At 36.1% G+C, this 24497-nt stretch overlaps 1 protein-coding gene across 11 annotated transcripts in view; it reads right to left on the minus strand.

Moving 5' to 3' along the window:
- The window catches only part of apbb2b (amyloid beta (A4) precursor protein-binding, family B, member 2b), a 336334-nt gene extending 314480 nt beyond the window's left edge, over positions 1–21854 (minus strand). For 4 of the 11 annotated variants that reach the window (XM_039751336.1, XM_039751338.1, XM_039751341.1 and 1 more), the window contains exon 1: positions 21564–21854. The gene's annotated coding sequence lies outside the window, so the exon portion shown is untranslated. Of the gene's footprint in view, positions 1–21559 lie in introns of all 11 variants that reach the window. The other 7 variants (XM_039751344.1, XM_039751343.1, XM_039751342.1 and 4 more) reach the window with 3 other exon arrangements.
- Between the last annotated feature and the right edge of the window lie 2643 nt (positions 21855–24497).

A 24497-nucleotide genomic window follows, 5' to 3' on the forward strand; every position in this document is an offset into this window, starting at 1 on the left:
ATTCTGCCTCTAAGCAAAAACTGATATTCTATATTATTTACTTTAAAGCAACTAGTTGTTGCACACATTTACATCACATTTTGCTTAATGTATCTTCAAAATGAACAAATGTTGGTAAAATAACATTTATAAGTGTCAAACTTTAAATAGAACTAGTAAAACACGTTTGGTGCATTAAATCAGTGACAGTGACAAGTGTCCACTTATCTGCACTATGGTTGGTGAAAGTGTTTAAATTAACTTTGTGATAAGGAGATGGGAATTTTAAGATCAGAGAAACATTCAGCATCTTGTTCAGTTTTGTCCAAAAATGTTGTATTTAATCTAAAATAAAAGAGATAACATTTTAATTTAGTAGTGTTAATCAACTCTTGTAGATGGAAGAAAAAATCCCCATATCATCTTTGTTTGCTTTAGTATTACCATGATATTCACCCATTCTAATGGAAATCATCTTGTTGTTCAACAATTACGACTGATTGATTTTGCTGATTTTTTATGGGAATAACTGCTGCACTGCCTCCTGTTACATTATGGTATGGAACTGATAATATGTACTCACCTGTTATACAGTGGCCTATTCCTGTCCATTTCATTTCATCAGGCATTTCATTATTTAAGCACCAGTAACGGCACACTGCATGATAACATGCAGTGAATACACTTGACTTAAGCATTCATAGTTTTCCTACTCTTTCTCTGTACGTTTACCATTTGTTTGCTCAGAGGTTGATGCGCTTCCTGCTTCCTGAGCAGCTCTTCTTTTCTCCGCCCTAGCAGCCTGCTTCTTCTCTTCTTTCGTCAGCATCTTTTCACGTTAAAACTAATTAAGTCAGTGTTTGTGTTGCAATTACTTAGTATGTTTTCTTTAATTTTTCACTTAAGCTGGCACTTAAGTCTTCAATCTGCCTCAAGAATGATTTAAGATATGAAGAGGTAGGGCAAGTGATGGCGAAAGTGGTAGGGATGAGAACGGCACCCGTACGCATGCACTGCACAGCCGCCCTGCTGGTCGTTGCTGAAAGTTAATTCTATAATAAAATAAAATAAAAATAAAAAGAGGAATAACCTTGGAGGTCAATCATCACCCTAAAAGTGGATAGTAGACGTCACGTAGTATATGTGTACCAAATTTCAGGTCAAAAGGACAAATGGTTTGCTAGCTACAGGTGATTTAAAATCCTGGACAGACAAACGAACAGCCACGGTAGCGTATTATATATGAAGATATTTTTGTAACTTACGTTCTTTACATTTTATGATCAAAAAGGGAGTCATTCCAAAGAGTTTTTCTTGTATTTCAAACTGGGGAGCTAAACATTCAGGACTATAGTCCTAAAACATGTGGCTGTCATCTAGTACAATTTTATGGACAATATGCTGGACAATTCTTTCTCCAATGAGTTAAAATGTATTGTTTTAACAAGGAGATCTTGAAAGAGCTCAATGCAAAAAGTGTCACGATTATCCTGGAAACACTACTTTGTCACACACATGTGCATAAGGGACTGCTTAAGGGCTCTAGTGATGATAATTCCTAATAGCTACAGGAGTTGGCGCTATGTCATAATGCCTTTTCTCTTAACACCTATGCAGACCGGAAGATTAACGGCTATACCACCACTGACGTAACGTCTGAAAAGATTTTCCAACAATTATTGTGAAAATGTGTTTGTTGTTTTGTCAACAATTATAAGGGGTTTGCTGTTTGGTGCCCCAACTATTATGATCTCTTTTGTCTTTTGTTACAACTTAAATGCAGAGGTGCTTCATTAGCAAAAAAAGTTTAAATAGTTAAAGCTTTCCCTGTAGCAAAATATGTTTAGATCAAGAAAAGAAAACACAGGAAATGTCATGGTGTCTTTTAACTGTGGTTCAGGAAGAGAATACGGCACATACTGTGAACTGTAAGCTACACCAATCAGCTTTTGACAGACTAAACCTAAAGCATTTTTGTTAAAGCATCGTAACAGAAAATAATGAGGTTCAGAATTTATAGGTAAAATGAAATACATTTTTAAATAAAAATTTTCAGTTAACCATTTTCTTGGTCACATCTCTAAATGTGAAATACCTGCACTGCAGTGAAGAAATTTCTACCCATTGACTTGATCTTGCTTCAAACTAGTTAGGTTCCCTGCTGAAAAGAATAGGCACTCTGGTGGGGATGACAACACATTTATATTCAAATAAGGCTTTGCAAGTCTGACAAACGCAGGGAAGCATTCCTTCATTGCCTTACACGCCTGATGGGAATTAGATGCCTTAGTTATTGTCTGATCTTTAAATTACTGATAAAAGTCCTTGGTTTCAACATTAAGTACATTAAACACATCAACGTAAAAAAAAAAAAAAGCTTAAAAGTTGATTGCAAAGGTCAGACTAACTGTCAGTCAATCATCATTGTCCAACCCATTATATCCCAACACAGGGTCATGGGGGTCTGCTAGAGCCAATCCCAGCCAGCACCGGGCGCAATGCAGGAACATATCCCGGGCAGAGCGCCAGCTCACTCGGTCAGGCTAACTGTAATAGGCATTTTTAATTAAAACAGCATTGCAAAATAAAATAACGACACCCTTAATATTAAAATGTTACATGCTTCAGTTCACTAATGAATTAATTTATTCTGTACAAAAGATAGCTGGGGGTTCAACAATGCACTTAATGTAAAATTTTAAGACTTTAGATTATTTTCCACTTTATGAAGCATCTTGATAAGATCTTTTGATACCAGTTCTTTTCAATAGGCATACCTGTATGAATTACCATCCATCCGTTTTCAAGCCTGAACAATCCAGGTCAAGGTCACTGTGGCCAGAACCTTCATCAGCAGCATCAAGCAGAAGACACATTCATTCAGAGACCAACATAGAGTTGTAGATTTACCTAACAGCATTGTTTTGTTATATAATTCAGTATTGACTAGTAATAATGTCAAGTTATGAATCCACAAAGATCACATAGTGTTGTAGAGATACTAGCAGTTATATAAAGACTACAATGATAGTGTACGTGAAGTCAACATTACAAGAAACTCTTTAGAAAACTACTATAAAAGGATCAAAATATGAGGAAAACAAATTTTTAAGTCAAACATGCACACACATACACAGTGAAGAACAGTTCTTTAGGGAGACACTATACGTGTGGTTTTTCCAAAAGTGGGATAATGAGAAAGACCTAATTCCACAAGCCCAATGCATTAAATGTGTGTTTAATGTTACATATAAAGCCAGCAACCTTGAAGATATTTAAACATATATTCCAAATCAATAGGTTAGGAGAAAGCTGATCTATGGATGGATTCCACCATATCGTTATCTAATTTTAAGGATTTCCCTTACTTAGCATGCATTAGCTTTCACCATTGTTTAAACTGTCTGTGAACATTTGAATTATGTTCCAACAATTTTTTACATTTAGAATTACATTTTTTACCCATCTGAAATAAAACAGATTTACAATTACCATGTTACTCCTTGGTCAGTGCAAAGTATTTTGCTGTATCTTTCCTTGTACAGTATATGTAGATGTAATGCAATATTCATCCAACCACCCTATGTTCACCAAGCTAAGGAGTGGAGCTGAGCAGTGCAGGGTTGTCAAAATTATCGAAATATCAATAAGTATCAATTTCAACATCTTTAAATTACTTCAATATTCATTTTTCATGGTATCAATTCAGCACCCTGCATTACTAATGCACTTCCAGTTTACCATGAGTAGTGTTGCAGCCCCGTTTCTACACACCCACAGATGTTAAAATGTCGGCTTCTGTGGCTTCAGAGTCCTTCATTTTCTGAAGTGCATCAACAAAACTATGGTGACCAGGGGAGTGCACCCTTTAACTTACCTAAACAGTGCCCTTTGGATGCCGCTACCCACAGAGGCCACCTACGTCAGCTAATGGGTTGACCAGCTCTGCTTAAAGGACCAACAGATAACTCAATACAAAAAATTCTGAAATGTATCTTATTTGTGAATTACAGAAACATTAATAAGTATTAACCTCTAAATTGTTGTTTTTGAAGTTGGGATGTGGCGTTAATTTTTTATACAGCTTAAAACATTTTTTGCAACATTTAATGCATTAGGACATGGGTCTGCAATTACCTTTACCTGTAGGGCACTTTTATTCTGTGCTGTTCATTTAGGAGCAACAGTCTTTAGTATTTGAGCTCCATCACTCTTTCGATTTTAAAACTGTCACCACCATTTGTATTGCTGTAGTGTGTTACTTACTTTTATTTTACCACGATTTTTAAAATTACATCTTATCACATTTACTATAACTTGTAAGTTGATATAACTTTTGTAAGTTCAATATTTTTTGAAAGTTTTTAAATTTTTTTATGTATATTGTTTAGAAAAATTGTGATACTTATTCAATTAACATTTAATATTTGCAATATTTCATTTTACTACCTCAGTAACAGTGTTTGTTGACCAGATTTAAACTACTTTACTTTTTATTGTTTACAGAACTTTAAGTATTTTCACTTGAAGTATTTGCATTTACTGATTACAATTTCTATTATTTGTTTTCATCAATGTAAAGATTTTAATGTATGCAGAATTACAATTTAATTAAATGTTTTTATTGAGTTACATAATATACTGTATTGAGTATCAAAAATGGTACTAAATTTCAATACTTTTCTTAGTATTATATCAAAGTTTGAAATTTTCTATCATGACAACGCTAAAGCAGGCTATTTAAAGAGAGTGAACTCAAATACAGTAGTCATTTACACATATTCAATATAATTTACAAGACAAAAGCATTATTGAAAATTTCAAATTACAATTCACTAATTTACTAATTCAATTCACAATATCCTGTTGAGCTACTGTATACAGGATGAAGAAAAACAGTAAAAGAAACAATACACTTGAAATTGGTCTCAGGTTTTCTATTTATGATTCAAATCACCTTTTTGCGCTGTTTAATGCTACTAATGGTCTAACTATCCATTACTAGTTTATAGCATACTTAAATAACCAAAAAGACACCATTACTGCAAAAAAGGTATGTTAGACAATACCAAACAAAAATGGTATGTGTCTTACTGGACATTACTACAATTCTTCCTGAGGTACTTATACCACATTTTAATTTTAGAAAGATGAAAAAAGAAGTGTCAGTTGTCTGAATACTGCAGTAGCCATTTTCAAATCTTGCAATACAAATTGGGGCAGCAATCCAAACCAGGAATGTACCATTAACCTAGAAAAATGCACAGCCTGAGAACACAGTATAGGAAGTTACCATTTAGTTTTTTGATTATAGTCAGCAATTAAGGAGGTTTTATGTGAAGTGCTAACACATGGTGTAACAAAAATATCTTTAAACATCCTTCTTTCTCTTTACCATATGTACTTCACTAATGATGATTGAGAGAGAGATTTGTAGTATATCATCTATTAAAGGCATCTGCAATAAGCTAAGGCCAAATGTGCTTTTCTCTAGATAGAATTTTATTTGTCCCCGGGGGAAATACAGCTTTTTACAAAAGCTCTTTAAATAATTATACTCATGCACACACTAGGTTCTAAACACAAACCAGAATGACTAAAAAGCAAGAAAATTCAAAAGAAAGAAAACTTCTGGCTTGGCTGTCACAATCACAGTGAGGCATTATGTGTTGCTGTTGGTATACAGGAGCCCCAGCAGCATTCCCTGACACACGTCTTCAGAATAATTTGATGGCTGATTGTACTCAATGTTAGTGTGTCAGAGAGAGGACGTGCAGCATTGTTCATAAAGTGATAGTCCTACCTTGATCGTCAATGATTAACTTGTGTTTCATTGAAACTAATCTCTAACAAAAAAACTCTTACTTTATTTAGCACCTTTCTCCAGGAACTGCCACTATATGGCACTTTACAAGCACAGAGACATGGCACAATTGTTTATAATAATTATCTAAAACTGAATTACACACAGGAACAGAGGCTTTCTCAGTTTCACAGAATAAATACCACAGCCACCACAGCCTACACTAAACAATTTTCACTTATGCAGTTATCCAGTTCTTAATTTATAAAAGGCCTCTCATAAAAAGACCATTGCAAAGTACATAGTGAAACAACAAAAATGAAATGCAAAGAAACACAAACCAAAATATCAAAATTACAGGAATATTTCAAAACAAGTTGAATGAAAAGAGAACATGGAAAAAATTGAAAGATGCTTTAAATGTCAACGCAACTAGAAATAAAAACATACCATTGAACAGGTAGATATACAGTATATACAAAAGAGTAAATTAATTTTAAAAAATGTTTAATTGCAGGGGTAGAAGATCTAAAACATAAATGAGGAACAGCCGTGTTTACTTCAGCAAGAACTGATTGCTCTTTTGATTGAGGCTCTCTGAAAACCAAATAGTCACAAAGGTGAACAAGTCTTCACAAAAAACATCACTAACAGGACTCTGAGATAGTGAAAGGATCAGTATCAGAAGACTTTAGGTGTCGAACAGACATGTAGGGTAACCAGTTATAAAATGTTTCTTTGATTTTTATCCATTGTATTTAGTATGTCATATGGAAATGTTAGTTTAAACCCAGATAAATATATAAAACGCACAGATCTGCTTACTTTCCGTGTTGCTGGGAATTGCCCCAGCCTCCATGATCTTATGCTGGCTTAAGTGAGTCAGATAATGGATAGATAGGTAGATTAATTAATCAGCAAAACGGCATTTATTATCAGGAAAGGCTCCAGCTTCCCATAGCCGTATAACGATATTACATGGGTTTAGCAAACAGAGGAGCAGATGCATATTTCTGAAGAGGCCATATAGTCTAATTTGTAATTCTTTGTTTTGCCTCACAATGGGCAATTACTATTAAATTTTCATGAAAAAACTCCCTATTTACATTTGGTATGATCATGATAAAAGGTTCAAACACAGCAGCTTTACCCGTTACTGTACAAGGTTAAAACTGACAAAGGAACTCATAACATAACATGCTAAACCCAAGGTAACTCAAGGTAACACTGGGTACAAGGCAGAAACAAGCCACAGTTAGGGAGCCAGTACATCACAAGGCAAACACCCACATTTGCAAATGGCCATAATAGATCTGCTAAGCAAGAAAAACTAAGTAATCCGTGAAAACATGTTGCAGACAAGGCAGAACATGCTAACAACCACAGGCAGAACAGGGTTGAAATTCTGGACCACTGGTCAGCAGCAGTGACTATACTGTAGGCTCACTGTTCTGCCTTACAAGCAGCTCAAACCAGCTAAATACACACCACCAATTATAAAAAAAGCAAAAAAAAAAAACGAATACTGTACAGCTTTCATTTTCTCATATAAAACATTGCTGCTCATATCATCTCTTATTGTGCTCCAAGATTTAAAAGCACTACAATTTCTAATTTGTAATTCTGAATATTTTCATCTCAGTAAAGTACCAAATAAGGAATTTCACATCTCAGTTTAGAAAATACAAACTTCGATTTCTTTAATCCATGAAAATATAAAGTGTGTATATCTTTTCCTGAACACATCTGGTTTCTCAGCCTACATGGTTGCAGTGAATTGGCACCTATCCCAGCATTACAGGTGCAACCTGGGAAAATGGGGGTTGGGAAGGGGTGTGTTGGATTGTTGCATCTACTTTTAGTCAGGTTTTGTACACACTTAAATGGTTATAAATATGACAAGTTAAAGAGTTAAAGTTGTAGTAAATCAAAGGAAGTGGAATCATCTGGGACTCTAAAATAATTAATTCATTAAGATCCCACCTGATACCATATCTAAAGTGCTTTGAGACAGCAATACCGTCCTGCCGTTCTACATAGTACTGGAAAATGTTTCAAGCCTATAATGGTCTTGCAGAGTAAAGGTTAATGCTTAACATGCCCTTTATGAATGAAAACAATTATTTATCAGTTTAGTTTACCAGTACATCCATCTTATGTTACTTTGACAGCAGTAATAATTTTTCTTACTACACAAGTAAATATATTTTGAATAAAATACAAAAGTACCACAATGCTAAGGCATGCAGCATTCGGCATAATGCTCCTGGGCGAGCCTTTTGCAGTTACTATATGAGATTAAAATGTTGTGGATTCCCATCTTAAAGCAGATAGTCCATGTTTTGCTTAGCTCTTACCCTACAGGTGCCTTTAATTTAGTTTAATAAAGTTTTCAAAAATTAAATGCTGTTTGAGAAGTGCTATCATGCTGAGCACAAATTGTTTTGACAGTATCTCTGTTGTGTAATTGGCTAAGTGAGGGTATGTATCCTGTACCTACAATGGGATTGGCTGGAAAGGCAGGAGACTTAAAAAGACCGGGACGCAAATGGGGCAAACAAAAAAAAAAAACAACAGAGAAGCTATTGCAGAGCTGTCTGACTCCAGTTCTGTGTGCTTTTAAAAACATTAAAATATTTAGAGGAAGGAATTGAATGGTGCAGAGGAACAACTGATTAGCCTGACCGCTCGCACTGTAACTGTTAGCACAGTGGCAAGACTGCTAGCAAGCATTCACTGCAAGCCAGTGAATGTATTGTTTGAATGGGATTACAAGCACAAAAGAGGAGAAATGAAACAGCGGTTTGTGTGTCACGAATGAGAAAGTCCTGAAAGTCCCTATAACCATGAAGGACATTTTTAAGGGTATTCTCCATGCAATTCCATATGAGTTGTCAAGGCTTTTGAACACAACAATTGTTGAGTATTCACACGAGTGTCGCTCAGGCCAGCAAAATCGGTTATTTTGTTTGTATTTGTAAATGTTTTCTGTTTAATGTATCATTTGAGGTTTAATGCTTGTGTATGTGTACTCGAGTAGGTGTGTGGGGGTCCTACAGTATATTGTTAAATTGAATGATACTGAAGTCTACTAGTTTGTAAATAGTTTAATCCTGAGATATTCAAATTTGAAATGTGAGATAAATATGCAGATTGTATAGATTGGATTAGAACAGAAGAGTAATTAATTAAGTGCATTTAACTAGTAATTTAAGGAATTTATGTGTATATGTTTATTTAATAGCTTAAATTTTTCCCTTTCTCTTAATAAATATTTTGCAATTTTATATGTTAAACAGTTTTTTTTTGGGGGGACACTGTATTTTCACTAGACTCCGAGGTCTATAAGTGAAATAAGTTAGAGATACTGATGCATATCAGAAGTTAAAAAACAAAACCACTTGCAAATTTCTTACACAAACTCAGGGTACTGCTTATGGTTTAAAGGGTGAAGAAAAGTCTCCAACCCAGTCTTCCACAACCATGTGGAAAAATGTAGTATGGTCTAAAGAGCCCAAGGTTGAATTATTTGGCCATAATTCCAAAAGGTATGTTTGGTGAAAAAATAATACAGCACATCATTAAAAGAACACCATACCCACAGTGAAGCATTGAGACCACATCATGCTTTGAGGCTGCATTTTTTCAACTGGAACTGCAGTTTAGTCAAGGTGGATGGAATCATGAATAGTTCCAATTATCAGTCTATTTCAGAATAAAATATTCAAGTATCTGCTAGGAAGATGAAGATGATGAGGCATTTCACCGTTCAGAATGACAACCAAAACCATACATTAAAATCAACAAAGCAATGGCTTCATCAAAGGAGGATCAATGTTCAGGAATGGCCCAGCCACAGCCCAGACCATAATCCAAGTAAAAATCTGTGGAGTGACCTGAAGAGAGCTGTGCATAGGAGATGACCTCATAATTTGACAGATCTGGACATTTTTTGCAAGGAGTGGCCATAAAAATTGCCAAGTCTATATGTGCCAAACTGCTAGACGCTTACCCAAAAAGCTTAAATGCTGTAAAAAAATCAAAAGGTGCTTCAACTAAGTATTAGTTTAGGGGATGTTCACACTAATGCAACCAGGTTTTTGTATGGTTGTTCATTTTTTCACTAAAACAGTTTCTGATTTATTTCACCTTATTTGTATAGACTGTAATTTTGCAATAAAGGTGGAATAAGTTCTGACAGGATTTACTTTGGTTTCATTTTTCTATTACACAAAATCTGTGATTTCGCCAGGGGTGTGTAGACTTTTTATATCCACTGTATTCTTATCTAATCTTATCTGATTTTCTTTTCTTGTAACTTTCCTCTTTGACATCTTATAAAGCACTAAGAGCTATATTTTTGTATTAAAATCCATCCATTATCCAACCCGCTATATCCTAACTACAGGGTCACGGGGGTCCGCTGGAGCCACTCCCAGCCAACACCGGGCACAAGGCAGGAAACAAACCCTGGGCAGGGCGCTAGCCCACCGCAGTTGTATTAAAATGTGATATATAAATAAAAGTTGTTGTTGTATGCTGTGTCCAGTGATGCCAAGATAGTATTTGACACTCTGTTTCTCTGTAATGGAATAAAAGTCGGAGTACTGAAAATAAGGTATTGTTTTTGGTATTCCTAATGTATAAATGGATGAAAATGTACTAGTTCTTGAATATTTGCACTAGTAATTTTTATTAAACATATAGGATAAGTATTAAGATGTTAATGATAGTGCTACTGATTCTATAGAACTTTCTTTAAAAATTGTTACAATAAAAAAATTAAGAAACCCATCAGACTACTGTCAAAAGTACTAAACATAAAGGAAATGCTGTGTCCATGAACTTGCCATTTTTGCAAATGTTGTGCCCTAAAGAAAAGGGGATAGATGTATTCATGTAATGACTAGGGTTCCCCACAGATCCAGGCATGAGTTTTGTGTTTTGCAACTCAACTAACAGGAAAAGGCGAAAAGAAGGAGCATAGGAAAATCGTTAGGGGCCATATGGTATATTTAAAAATTAAAGCTTAACCAAAGATACATCAAGTGCCAGGACAGGTGGATGCTCAATATGCTGCTAATAAGAGCTTTGACTTTACTCAATAGTTATTTGGCTCCTCATAATAAAAACAACAGACAATAATAAGCAAACATGTTTTATACCAACCACATGAAAATATGTGATGAAAAAGTACCAGGCTGATAAACATTCAGCTTACTGAGCTATAACATTTATGTTTTATACAAACTGCAGTTATAAATAAGGTGACATCTCCTTTTAGAAACTTTGATACACTAATTAAATAATTAAATAAAGGGTTGCTGCACTAACAATCAAGTCTGAACAGTTAAAGCAATCATCTCCCTAACTGAAAAAATGTCTGTGAAAGATGAACCTTCAAGAAAACTGGGGGTAAGACAATCAATGTTTTTGAATTATGGTCCTGTACATGCATTACATACCATGTACTGAAAGATGAATGAACTTTTAAATCAGATCAAACCTGACTGCACACTGGGGCCATCTACAGTCAAACTAAAGTTAGAATATTTTAGTTACACCAGCAGAAAAAGGTAACACAGTTTAACTGCAGCTCACAATACCTATTAGGTCAGCCACATAATGGCCCAGAATCACATAACGCCACAACGCCAAATACAAAATATTTATTGAAAGGCAGGTTGCACTGTGGCTAAGATTAGTGTGTGAATGGGTGAATGACTGTTGTGTTGTGAAGCGCCTAGGGGGGTTCTTGAACTCTAGTAGGCGCTATATCAAATACAGGCCATTTACCATTTACCATTTAGGGTTGCAGAAGGGTTACCTGAGGGTGTTTTGTGACTAACATCACGGCCACCAGTTAGACCCATCTCAAAAGAGGAGGCTGACTAAAGAAATTAAGGATACTTGTGCTAGAAAAGGTCTAAAGTGAAAGATGGAGAGAAGTAAAGTAAGATGGATAGATGCCAACTTGGAAAAGCAACACATTGAGAGAAAAGCCTGGCAAATTGAGTTACAAGGTGGGTAATAACTAAATAAATAATGCGATTTAAATGCATTCTCTTATACCTATAATCAGTCTCAAAGCTCTCTCATACAAGTATCTCAGAGCTGGAACTGGTTTCTTGTCATCATTTTCTATCAGTAAAGCAAATATCTTAATTAAAATGAATAAATGCAACATTCATTTTGCTTAGCACCCTTTTTTGATGTATTTATGAGTCAGAGTCAACATGTCAACAAACATTACTTCAAAGAGATTCATGTCAGTTGTGTTTCAAAAATCCATTTGTGACCATACAAAGTGTGACCACTGATTCAATCAAACTGTTCCAAGTTACACAAAACAAAAGGGACTGATATATTGTCAGTCAGGAATTACACAAAAAAAAAACAAACAAAAACACAAAGTGCATCTACTGTAGATGGAAATGGAACTGAAAAGGTTTACATGAAGATGTTCATTTGGCTAGTAACCATCTGGAGAATGAATTTACACTTCACAGTGCCACAACACTAGTGTAGCCTATTTGCATCATTATTTACATACAACATTTCAAAAGACACAAATTCAATAGGGATGCAGTCCTCATGATCATGATTACCAGAAAATATATTGATGAGGTTCTGTGACTGCAAGGCTCACATCTAGCAGTTTCAAAAAATGTGTACTTTCATTTACACTCAGAATGGATAATAACAATGATTATTTTTAATCATCCAACACATAATAATAATAATAATAATAATAATAATTAATTTTATTTATACACCATGCCTAACTTGAACTAAGCAGTCTTAAATACTGTAGGTCCAATTAACATATATTTATGTCAGATGCAGATCAATGCATTAGTAAGTAGTATACAGTATATATTCATTTAAATTGGTTTGTCTTTCTGAACTTATTAGTTCAATTCATTCCTGTTGCTTTTATATAAACTGCTATTAATTTGTTAAAGGAAACACTGTGACTGAGTTTAGTGCCTCTACCTCAGAGCTCTAGGGCCTTTTGTCAATCCCCTGTGTTCTCCAAAAATCAAAAACAATCCAGTTAAAGTAACTGGTGACATTAAATTGGCCCAATGTGAGTGGTTATGCTCTACAAATGAACTGTGTTGCCTCCAATAATGGCAGCTTCTCATGCACCAATGTACGGGAAAAATAAATTTTGAAAATGCATTCCTAAATTAATTAATTTTGAGAAATAACAATAAACTTGATTCATATAATAGTTAACTTGAATCCAGTAATTCAATCACTGATTTGCTTTGACAACATTTTTAATGGAGATATTAAAAAAAAAAAACTACGATTACCATTGAACAAGAATTAACCCCTGAAAAGCTGAAACCAAAATATGTAAATAAAAACTGGCCTATTGTAGATGTGTAACAAACTATTGGGGTTATAAGACTAAAGTAAGGTAATCTTTTTTTTAATGATTTCAGGATCATATTATTGAGCAGTCCTTTTTCTGAGCCTGCATATTCACTGCAGAATCATTGGAAAACCATTATTGCCATAGGAAAGCCATTGCAGGCAGTCTCCGGATTACGAACAAGATCCATTCCTGTCTGTCTTTAAGTCGAATTTGTAGATAAGTCAGAACAGGTACATATGGTTCTAATTTAGCATCAGTCAAATGTTTGTCTTATTGCGAATATATGATATATATTTTACCATTCTATGTACTGTATATAATACACTTAGGAAACACTTCCAAATACACTAAAACATTTTAAACATAATAATACATTGCACAATAATAATACAGAAATAGTAAAAGTAACTACATATGCTACTCTACTGAACAGAGAGAATTTTTATCCTTTAAATTTTTTCTAATTGTTGACTGACTGTAGTGCTTCTCCAAAGAACGACAGTATTTCACCTCTTTTTGATTGCTTTATTATTTCTACTTTTTTTCCATCATCATCATCATATTCCTTTTCATTGATCATCACCAGCACGTTCATCGGATGTCCGCTTTGGAGGCATGGTTACAAGGGTAAATAAAAGAAAAATGTAAGCCAAATACAAAGTTATACACTCACCCAACTAACATGTGGGCATGCTATGATGAATCAACGAAAGGATCGGATCAAAGTGGAGCATATGATATTATTTATCTTAACTTTCACAAAGAATTTCATATGGTGCCACACGAGTGGTTGGGCATCAAACTAAATAAGTGTGAGTTCAGGGTCATGTTTGTAGATGGTTGCAGAACTGGTTCAAACACAGGAAGCAGAGGGAACCCCATCAGCATTGGCTGATGTTAAGAGTGCTGTTTCACAGGTTTCAGTGCTAGGGCAGTTGCTAATTTTAATATATAAATGATTTGAATAGGAATACCCTGCATGGAGTTTGCATATTGTCCCCATTTCTGCATGGGATTTCTCCAGGTGCTCTGGTTTCCTCCCACAGTCCAAAGACATACAGGTTAGGTACATTGGCGATCCTAAATTGTCCCTAGTGTGTGCTTGGTGTGTGTGCCCTGCGGTGGGCTGGCACCTTGCCCTGGGATTTGTTCCTGCCTTGCACCCAGTGCTGGCTGGGATTGGCTCCAATGGACTCCCGTGACCCTGTGTTAGGATATAGCAGGTTGGACAATGACTGAACAGGAATATAAATAACAAGCTGGTAAAGTAAGCAGATGCAAATCTGCAGATTGCATATATTTTAAATAAAGAGCTAAAAAATATTCACATAAATAATGCAAAGATAAATCACTAAAAAAATGTTAAATGAAAAACATTTTTGCCACAGCAAAATAATCTTAAAATTCAATTGCTTTGTTTGGACATTTTTTTCTTTATTTACCAAGCTAAATATATGAATTTACTGCTGATGTTATATTGTAAAAATCTGGTTTTATTTGTGTCAATCAACAAAGGAACATTTTTTTCTGAAGCCTGTGTTATTTTTAGCTTTTCATATGTCCTCTAAAAAGTTAATATATAAAACAAATGTGTTTTTTACTAAGCGAGACAATTCAGAAGTAGAGAGAATATCACTAGCAATGACAGTTTAAGCCTCAAAGGTTTAGAAGCACATTCACAAGGAATCCTTTACAAACAAAAGCAACATCATTTTGTAACATCATTACAAAATGCTACTTTAAGGTCAGCATTTTTAAAGTGGTATTTGGGGATGGAATCCCAAATGAAAGGCAAGTACCAAAAATAAGATGGAAGGAAGTAAAGGAGGCACTGAAAAGAAGGGAAAATGGAAAGGCCAGAGGACCAGATGAAATATCAGCAGAAGTGTGAAAGAATTTAGAAGAGGGAGTAAATGTGTTATGGAATCTAATGCAGAGGATCTCCTAACAGGACAGAATATCAGAGAAGTGGAGGAAGAGTGTGACTGTACCCATTTATAGGAATGTGGACACTATAGAGGGATAAAGTTGATGTCAAACACACAATGAAAATTTGGGAAAGGGTTATATAGAGAAGACTTAGGGAGGAGACCACCATAGGGGAGGAGCAGTTTGGCTTTATGCCACGGACAGGAACAACTGATGCAGTCTTTGCATTGAGACAACTCACAGAGAATCATCAAGAAAAACTGAAAGGGTTGCAGGTGGTGTTTATTGATTTGGAGCATGCTCGTGATGGAGTGCTACGTCAAGATGTCTGAAGATGTATTAGAGAGAAAGGAGTACCAGAGAAGTACTGTATGTGAAGATTGTCCAGGATATGTATGAGGGAGTTAGAACGCAGGTTAGAAGCAGTGTTGGTGTAACAGACAAGATCCCAGTTAGAGTACCGGTAGGTCTGCAGCAGGGATCTTTTTTGAGTCCTTAACTCTTTGATCTGGTTATGGATGTACTGAGTCATGGGAAATAAGTCCAATAGTCCTGGTGCATGGCTTTTGCTGATGACACTGTGTTGTGTAGCATCAGAAAAGAGGAAGTGGAGAGGAAGTTGGAAGAACAGAGAAGGGCTTTTGAAGATAAATATGAGGTTTAATGATGATTAGGATTCAGACATTAGCGTGCAAAGAGACAGCTATTGAAAAGAGTGGATAAATTGATATATCTAGGATCACTGGAAGCCCAAGATAGAGAATTAGATGCATAGATAACCCATAGGGTGCAGTGTGGACAGAACAATAAGAAGAAGATATCAGGAATATTGGTTGATCAAAGACTTAAAGCAAAGGTTAAAGGTAAAGTTTTTACGACAGTGGTAAGACCAGCCATGATGTAAGGAGGTGAGACATGGGCAGTAAAGGGAGTGCAGGATAACAAGTTAGATGTGGCAAAAATGAGAATGTTGTAAGGGATATGTGGAGTTACAAAAAAAGGACAGAATAAAAAAAAAAATGAGACAATGTAATACTACTATAGTAAAAGCATGTTAGAAAATGTTTTTCTAATGTATTTTAAAAAAGAAAGTGTTGAATGAAAAGGAAGCATTAATTAATATTATATATATTAATTACATCTTCTTGCTCTTTACTCTTACTCACTTCATTTTCCAAAGGATAAGTTTAATACTACTTTTTTCTAATTGATCTTTGACTTGACACAACGTTGTTGATTTTCCCACCCACTCTGGAGGTCATATACTGGATCTGATCTGCACTTCTGGACTATCTGTTGCCAACATTTACAGCACTGATTTGGGACTCTCTGACCATAAAGCAGTGTCTCACTGCCTTTCCCTCCTCTTACCTGTAAATGACAAAATTCTTACAGAAACCTTAAAAATAATATCTGTCCCTCTATCCTTTCTGGATCCATTTCAGATCTTTTACTGTCTGCACCTATTCTGTCAACACTAGATAGTCTTGGTGACCACTATAACTCAGCCCTTCATTCAGCATTAGATTAAACAGCTCCTTTAAAACATAAGGAGGTTTCCTTTAAGCGTTCAGCTCCTTGGTATAATTCAGAATTGCGATCTATGAAAGCAGCTGGCCTTACCGTGCACATCCAGGCTTTCTCTGACCACCAACCAGCTTACAGAGCAGCACTAACTGCTAAGAACACCCACTATGGCAGAATAATAGAAAGTGGCCACCATAACCCAAGGGTTTTGTTTTCTGTAGTTAATAAACTACTCGAACTTGCATCTGGCCCAACTTCCTCTTCTACTGCACATCACACCCATCCTGCTCCGTCTTCACTGGCTCCCTGTGTCTTACAGAATCGAATATAAAATCCTACTAATAACCTACAAAGCCTTAAATAACCTCGCGCCAAACTACATCAGTGACCTTCTCCATCACTATGTGCCTGCCTGCCCACTAAGGTCCTCTGATTCAGGCAATCTTGTTGTGTCCCACACTAATCTACACTCCATGGTGACAGGGCCTTCAGCTGTATAGTGCCCAGACTCTGGAATGACCTACCGAAATTAATCAGGTCAGCTGACTCCATGAATTCTTTTAAAAAACAACTCAAAACTCATCTGTTCAGGAAGGCTTTTAGCTCTACTTGACTTTACTACCCTTCTCTCAGTTTACCTCTCTGTCAAAATGCTCATGTAACCAGTATGTGTGTGTGCTAGACCATCAATTATGTTATCTGTTAGGCTTTTTTTCTCTGAATTCATTGTCGTAATCTTCTTTATTGATTTATTTGGTTTGTACTATGCTATATACTGTATACCCTGCTGTTCTGTCTTATATTCTGTAAGTGCCTTGAGCATGGGAAAGGCGCTATATAAATAAAATGTATTAATTATTATTATTATTATCTATAGTTGCAGTCCCCAGGCTGTAAATCGATAAATTAAATATTGGATCTTCCTATTTAATAAGTGTATGACTAATACCGTTATGTTATCAACATTTTTCTTTGAAAACAGGCATGGCTGTCAGTATATTCAAGTCTAGCACCTTTCACAAGACACTAACTGCTCAGCAGCATGTGGATGAATTTTGATTAAATACAATATTAATATTTGAACTGGATGTAATGGATTACTTTATCAATATAACATTTAGAACTTTCCCTATTAGGAATGACTAGAACACAGATTTTTAAAAATCAATTCACTGGCACTGTAAGCAATCAGTAAATCTAATCAACAGTTATTTCAGTTACCAAATAATTGCTGGTGTACACTCAGACTAGTACAGACTGCATAACTGCCATGTTGTCAATGATACATGGAAGGGGGTCTACACTCAACATTTTTCTACAAAAGAAGAAGATGCCAGCAATCACCATAAAAAAACCAGCAACATTTATACAACCACATGCCTAACAATGGATTCAACTTTCTGCAGCTTCTTTCACAACTGCCAGGTAGACCTCTCAAAAGCTATGTATTTCAATAGACATTATGTACAGTTGATTTTCTGTACAAAAAGAAAAAAAAAAAAACTTAAACAAGTACAGTACTGCCAAAAATTAAGCCATGTAATGACTTTGTATAAGATGATATTAAAGTTGCATCCATACTTTTCTATTCACCACTGACATCGAAAAAACTATGCATCTATTAGTACAGTGAAACAGTATACACACAATTCAATGAAAACTTCTCCATTGTAAATATTTGACTGACTGTGCTCAAAAATGTAATTATAACCCACAAACATGAGTGTCAATCTGAATATACAGCATATATTAAAACCACATGTAACACTGCTTGGTAAAAACTGAATATCTTTGATTCGCATCTGACAAGTAATTCCAAAAATCTGCATCATAAAACAACTTCATCATAAAACAGCTTCAAAAAATGTATTTATTCTTCCTAGTTTCCACCACTTTGTTCAAAGTAACAACTGCTTTGTTAAGACAAAGTTAAAATGCACATCAATATCATGAATCAACATATTCAATATTACATTAACAAAAACAACTATATTTGCAGCTTCTACTGTTCTTCAATATCGTAATACAAAGTATTTTATTAAAAGAATCTTACCAAATGTCCAAATAAAAAAAGGAATATAATTACGGACATTCTACTCAATTACACTCTGGACAGCATTGCAACGTATATACTTAAGCAGAACAGCTTAGTACAACACATACAGGGAGGGTAATGATGTGCTCATATTCTGCATATACAGTATGCAGGGCATAATACACTTATGTAGTGCAAGTGAACTCTTCTGCATTCAAGAATCTTTGTTTGCACCAGTAAACTTACAATGCCATTTCACCTTGGTGAAAGGAATCTGTATGTAACATATATTGAAGCATGCTTTAAATACATTTACTTGAATGTTCAGCATACCATTTGTCAAGGTTTTGTTCATGTGGGTTTTAAATTGCTGTCAGTTTTATTAATTTATTTCTGATACCTGTGTATTCCATTACAAGGCTAATGAAGGCTTAAAATAGATAGATAGATAGATAGATAGATAGATAGATAGATAGATAGATAGATAGATAGATAGATAGATAGATAGATAGATAGATAGATACTGTAGATAGATAGATAGATAGATAATTCTTTAGCCTAAAGTAAGACCTAGTAAAGGGGCAGAACTTTCTGCTTCAGGGATCCACCATGAGTGCTGCAGCTCTCCTGGGACCCAAGTTGTCTTGGATTTCCATGGTGTTTGGACCATCCTTCGGTATCAAAGCGGTGTGGCTGAGAATTAAGCATCCTTTCCACCACTAAATAAATAGCTTTGCTTTTCTGCTCACACCTTATCATTGAACTGTTGAAGGACCACCATAATAAAAAAAGCCTACAGTAGTAATGCCACACTGCTAAATTTATTCTGTCAGTTACTTGTAATATAACTAAAAGCTTAACTTAACCTCAAATGTCATACAAGTAGTTAGAATGTATTATGGGGACACGTCATCAATATACAGTAGATGAATCAGACACGGGCTAGTGAGACAACACCCAAGAGCAGAACAAGGACACACTTAAGATTTTTGATTTTCCAGCAGGCCTGGGTTCCCCTCAGAACTGGTTATGAGGTGGTGCTGTCTGGCCTGCTCTGTCCATGTAAGCATATTATTAATGGATATAAAGTAAAATGGAGAAAAAGTTAAATCATTCATCCAAGTTAATTTGTACATATACATATTTTCCTGTGATAAAATAGCACCCTCATAGTGTCAGGATTGGCTTTAGCTTCTCACCACCTTGAAACAGAATAAGCATATTCAGGGTTGACTCTAGGATAGTAACGAATGCGTCTGAGATGTACTCTAGCACCCATCAACCTCAACCATGGATGAGGCAGGGTTAGAATGATGGGTTAATGGAAGGATCAGTTCAGAGAATGGACAGGCAGATGGAAGATGCATCCACTGAAAGAATATACAGTCATTGAAATTTACTTGAAGTTTATTCTAAAATAACTTGCACCAAAAAAATCTTCATCTGCATGCATCCATCCATTTTTTAATCCTGTTTATCCAGAATAGGGTCGCAGGGAATAATGAGCCTATTCAAGTAAGCATCCGGAGCAAGCCAGGAATAATAATAATGGGCGCCAGTATCACATTAACACATTTAAAGAGATTTTAACTAAATGACATTCATAACGAGTAACTCTACGCTACAGGTATAGCCTTTACTGCAATGCCTTCTAACATCTGGTAGCGCTTTTTAAGAACGTATTAATATACAGTTCCCATTAAGTGTAATAATCTTGCTTTTCATTTGCCATTCATGTCACATAATTTGAAAAGTAAACAAACTTGACTTTGCATCTCCACTTCAGCAGTCCTGCAAAAGAAGAACACGAGGGACTGCTGGACGATAAGGGCGCAAGGGGATTAGCTGTTCCTTTAACTGTATTAGAATTATCAAACCGAACATTAACGAGACAGAAAGACGTAATCCACTTCATGAACTGAAACGTCACTTTCTACAGTTCTTACAATATGCCGTGAATGATGCGAAACAAAACACATTTATATAGACAGATATATAAATATTTAGTGAAAGGCACGATAGATAGATAGATGAATAGATAATTATTACGTTTACTTTAATGAATATTCAGATACGTACTGTATATTCCTGCAAGCTGATCGACTGACCACACAAACAAGCACCGGCTGTCAGTGAAAATGATGAAGTGAAGAAAGTAAGTGGGGGCGTAGCGCACAGACATCTTCTCAGGGCCGCCCTACATGACACCCAACTTTGATGAGCGCGCAAGCGAACAGGCTGCTTTACTGTTGGCCTGACTATAAGCCATATAAATATGATACTCCGTTTTTTCCAAGAGGATGTGTATGAAAAAATGTATTATGTAAGTCCATAGTGTTGTCCTGAAATGTTTTTTTATCGCATGTATAAATGTATCTTTTTGTCCCCAATACCCATAAATCAATCGTGCAACACCAAAGATGTATGTTTATGTTGTTGAAGGACTGAGAGATGTCGAGTGGGTTGTACATTTAATTACCGGCATTGATTCTAAAAACGTATTCCGTCATTTTTCGATCGCATAACCGATAAAATAATGATTTGCTTAATTCTCATCTGAGATTGCAGCTCTCATCACTGAAACCTGTATACACACCAGAAGGCGACGTCCTGTACAATTTGAATCACCTCGCCGATCAGCGCAGACCGAATAGAAAAATGGGAGGAGATGGCTGCTTCTCACTTTCATTCGTGTAAATAGTCAAAAATAAGCTCCAAATCACGAAATCGGCTGTAGGATCTCTAATCGGAGGCGCAGCCCAGGCACCGCTGCAGTCCCCCTCCTCTGCAGCAATCTTCGCTTTCGCTCGCTCGCTGCTGCTGCCGTCACGCATTAATCCTCGTTTATCCTTCTCTTTTACATATTCACTATTAACAAAGGTTCGCACATAAAACTTACTCACCGAGGCTGGACTGGAAAGGCGTCAGGCGATGAGCAGAAGTACGGCGAACCAAGCAGCCTCTTATTCGCCTCAGATTCTTTGCATTCCTGCTCTCTTTCCTTCCCGATCTGCAGCGCTTTCCTTTCTCTCTTTCTTTTGCCAGATGCCGCTGCCTCCGGCTCTCTGCTGGGCACTCCGGAACTGAACGCTTCAAGCACAAACCTCACCTCAGGAAATAATTCCTGGTGCTGGGAATAAATCTAGAAAGAGACTGGCCGGCAGAGTGTGTGCGAGAGAGTGAGACGACACGGAGACAGGCAGGCGGTGAGACTGGGAAACCAGGCGACACCACGTGGTGTCCTGCCGAAGGCTTGCGGGCTGGGTGTCTGTGCGAAAAAGTGTCCTAGTTTTAGCAAGTCACTCGCTCCCTGCCTTCGCGCCCCCAACAAGATACATTCACTTTATGTATATGTATACGTGCATACATGCAAAGAATTATTATTACATAAAAGAATAGATGCAATGGTGGCGCAATGCTGTATTGCCAGTCATCGAAAATAAGTCATCAAGAGCCAAGGTTCGACCAGTTCTCTCATTTTGGAATATGTTAAATAATAAGTACATTTTAATAACTATAGTCGAAAATTTAAAACGACTGAAATTATTCTAAGGCACCCTTAAAATATGCATTAAGAGATACAATCAATACATTACACTGCCTTTTCTGTGCTATTTATTCATTTGTTTATGTGTTTGCCACAAATTATAGATAATTTTAAAGTAGTTTAAAGTTCAGAATGAGGCAAGTGTCCAAAATTCCCGGCAAGTCTTCGACACATTTATAATACTGAGGGTTTTCAGTCTACGGAGACTCGTAGGTGTCAAGTTGATTTTAAGAATTGCATTAGAAAAAATACATTGTATTCTGAATGTTTCATGATCACAGTTTAGTTTTATGTTCATTTGAAGATTATTAGATCATGTTATTTTAAAATTATTTTTAGCTCCTGAATTAGAAATTATCTTACTGCTTGATCGTTGTTGATAATGTATTTCAATTTATATTCATCCATCTCTATTATTTGCCATACCCACGTGTCCAGTTCAGGGTGTAGGTGTGTGACATGGATCTCATATTTCATGTCAGAATGAAAACTTTAATGGTGGCATAAAAATAACTGAATAAATCTTGCCATGCTTAACATTTCTTACGGGGTGGTATGGTAGCCCAGAGTTCTGGGTTTGAATTTTAATTACTGTACTTTAATAAAACAATTTTTACTCTTTTGGTCAGGCTTTTTGACAGTTTCCATCATTTTCGAGTTGCAACCTTAATACCCACTGTGTCTAAGACCACAGACTCATAAAAATAGAGTGGTTCTTCAGAGCGATGCCATAGATGAACCATTTTTGATTCTCAAAAGACACATCCACAAGAAGATCCCAGAAGGAACCTTTATTAACTTATATCCATAAAACCCTCCATAAAGTAAAGAACCATGAACAGATGATAACAGATTTGTGAAATACTAATGGGTCATTGGGGCAGCACAGTGGCGCAGTGGTAGTGCTTCCCAGGTTCTCCCCTGTGTGATGTTTGCATGTACTCCCCATGTCTGTGTGGGTTTCCTCCGGGTGCTCTCTACTATTACCAGACGTTTTCTGTCATTTGTTTAGCGCTGTGAACATGCAAAATATTGATCACCCTTCTATTCAGTATGGAGAACAAACTGCATTACACTGTCCAAATGTCACCCCAGAGAGTGGACCTATGCTCCTCTCTGACTTGGTGGTAAACAGATTGCCTGTTATATGAAGATTTCTTGTTATCAAGAACAGGCAACATTCCAACAAGTAAACACATTCCCTTCCATCATTAAGATGACACATGTTTGATATGAATACAACAGTTTCTGCGGACACCCAGTGAGAAGAAAACTGCCTGCCACAATCACAGGTAAGCTCTCTAGTATGGAGAACTTACTGTACAAATACAATATTTTACATTTTATGCTCTGTTGTCAGGCCTCTCCAGCTTCTCCAGAATACAACTGCTTGACTGGTGGCCTTAGTTCTTTACTTCACTCCTACTGCTGCTCTCCTTTGGTCTCTCCACTGGTATCTTGTTGCTACAAAGATACGGTTCCAAACTCTTGTCTTGACCTACAGCTCTCTGATTAGTTCTGCTCCTCCGTATCTCCAGTCCTTGTACTCTCTATATGTTCTTCCGAAAAGTCTGTGTTATGCCTCTGCCTGCCTATTAACCATCCCTTCAATTGCCAGATATGCCAAGACTGAGTAATGCTTCTCCATTCTTGTTTCAAAGCTGTGATCTCTGTTTATCTATTTGAATGGCACCCAATTAATTTGTATTTAAGCATCTTTAGAAAATGCACCTTTTCATTAAAGATTTTGGATCTGCTTAGCTTCTTTTCTACACGATACCTGCTTTTGTACTGATAAAGAGTGTAGGATTCTGATTTTTGTCTTAGTAGTTAGTTTTGTCTCGTTGTAGGAATAATTATACAGTACTGTATGTGGTCATTGGAAAGAACTGCAGGTACACAAGCTGAAAATGTTGTGGAGCTAACCTTTTCATCCCCATTTAATTATAAGTCTCCAAACGATAGATAGATAGATAGATAGATAGATAGATAGATAGATAGATAGATAGATAGATAGATAGATAGATAGATAGATACTTTATTAATCCCAAGGGGAAATTCACATACTCCAGCAGCAGCATACTGATAAAGAACAATTTTAAATTAAAGAGTGATAACAATGAAGGTATAACAGACAGACAATAACTTTGTATAGTGTTAACATTTAAACCCCCCCACCCCCTGGGTGGAATTGAAGAGTTGCATAGTGTGGGGGAGGAACAATCTCCTCAGTCGCTGAAGCTGCTCCTCTGTCTGGAGATGATTCTATTCAGTGGATGCAGTGGATTCT

This window comes from Polypterus senegalus, chromosome 4, assembly GCF_016835505.1.
Source record: "Polypterus senegalus isolate Bchr_013 chromosome 4, ASM1683550v1, whole genome shotgun sequence".
Taxonomy (NCBI): Eukaryota; Metazoa; Chordata; class Cladistia; order Polypteriformes; family Polypteridae; genus Polypterus; species Polypterus senegalus.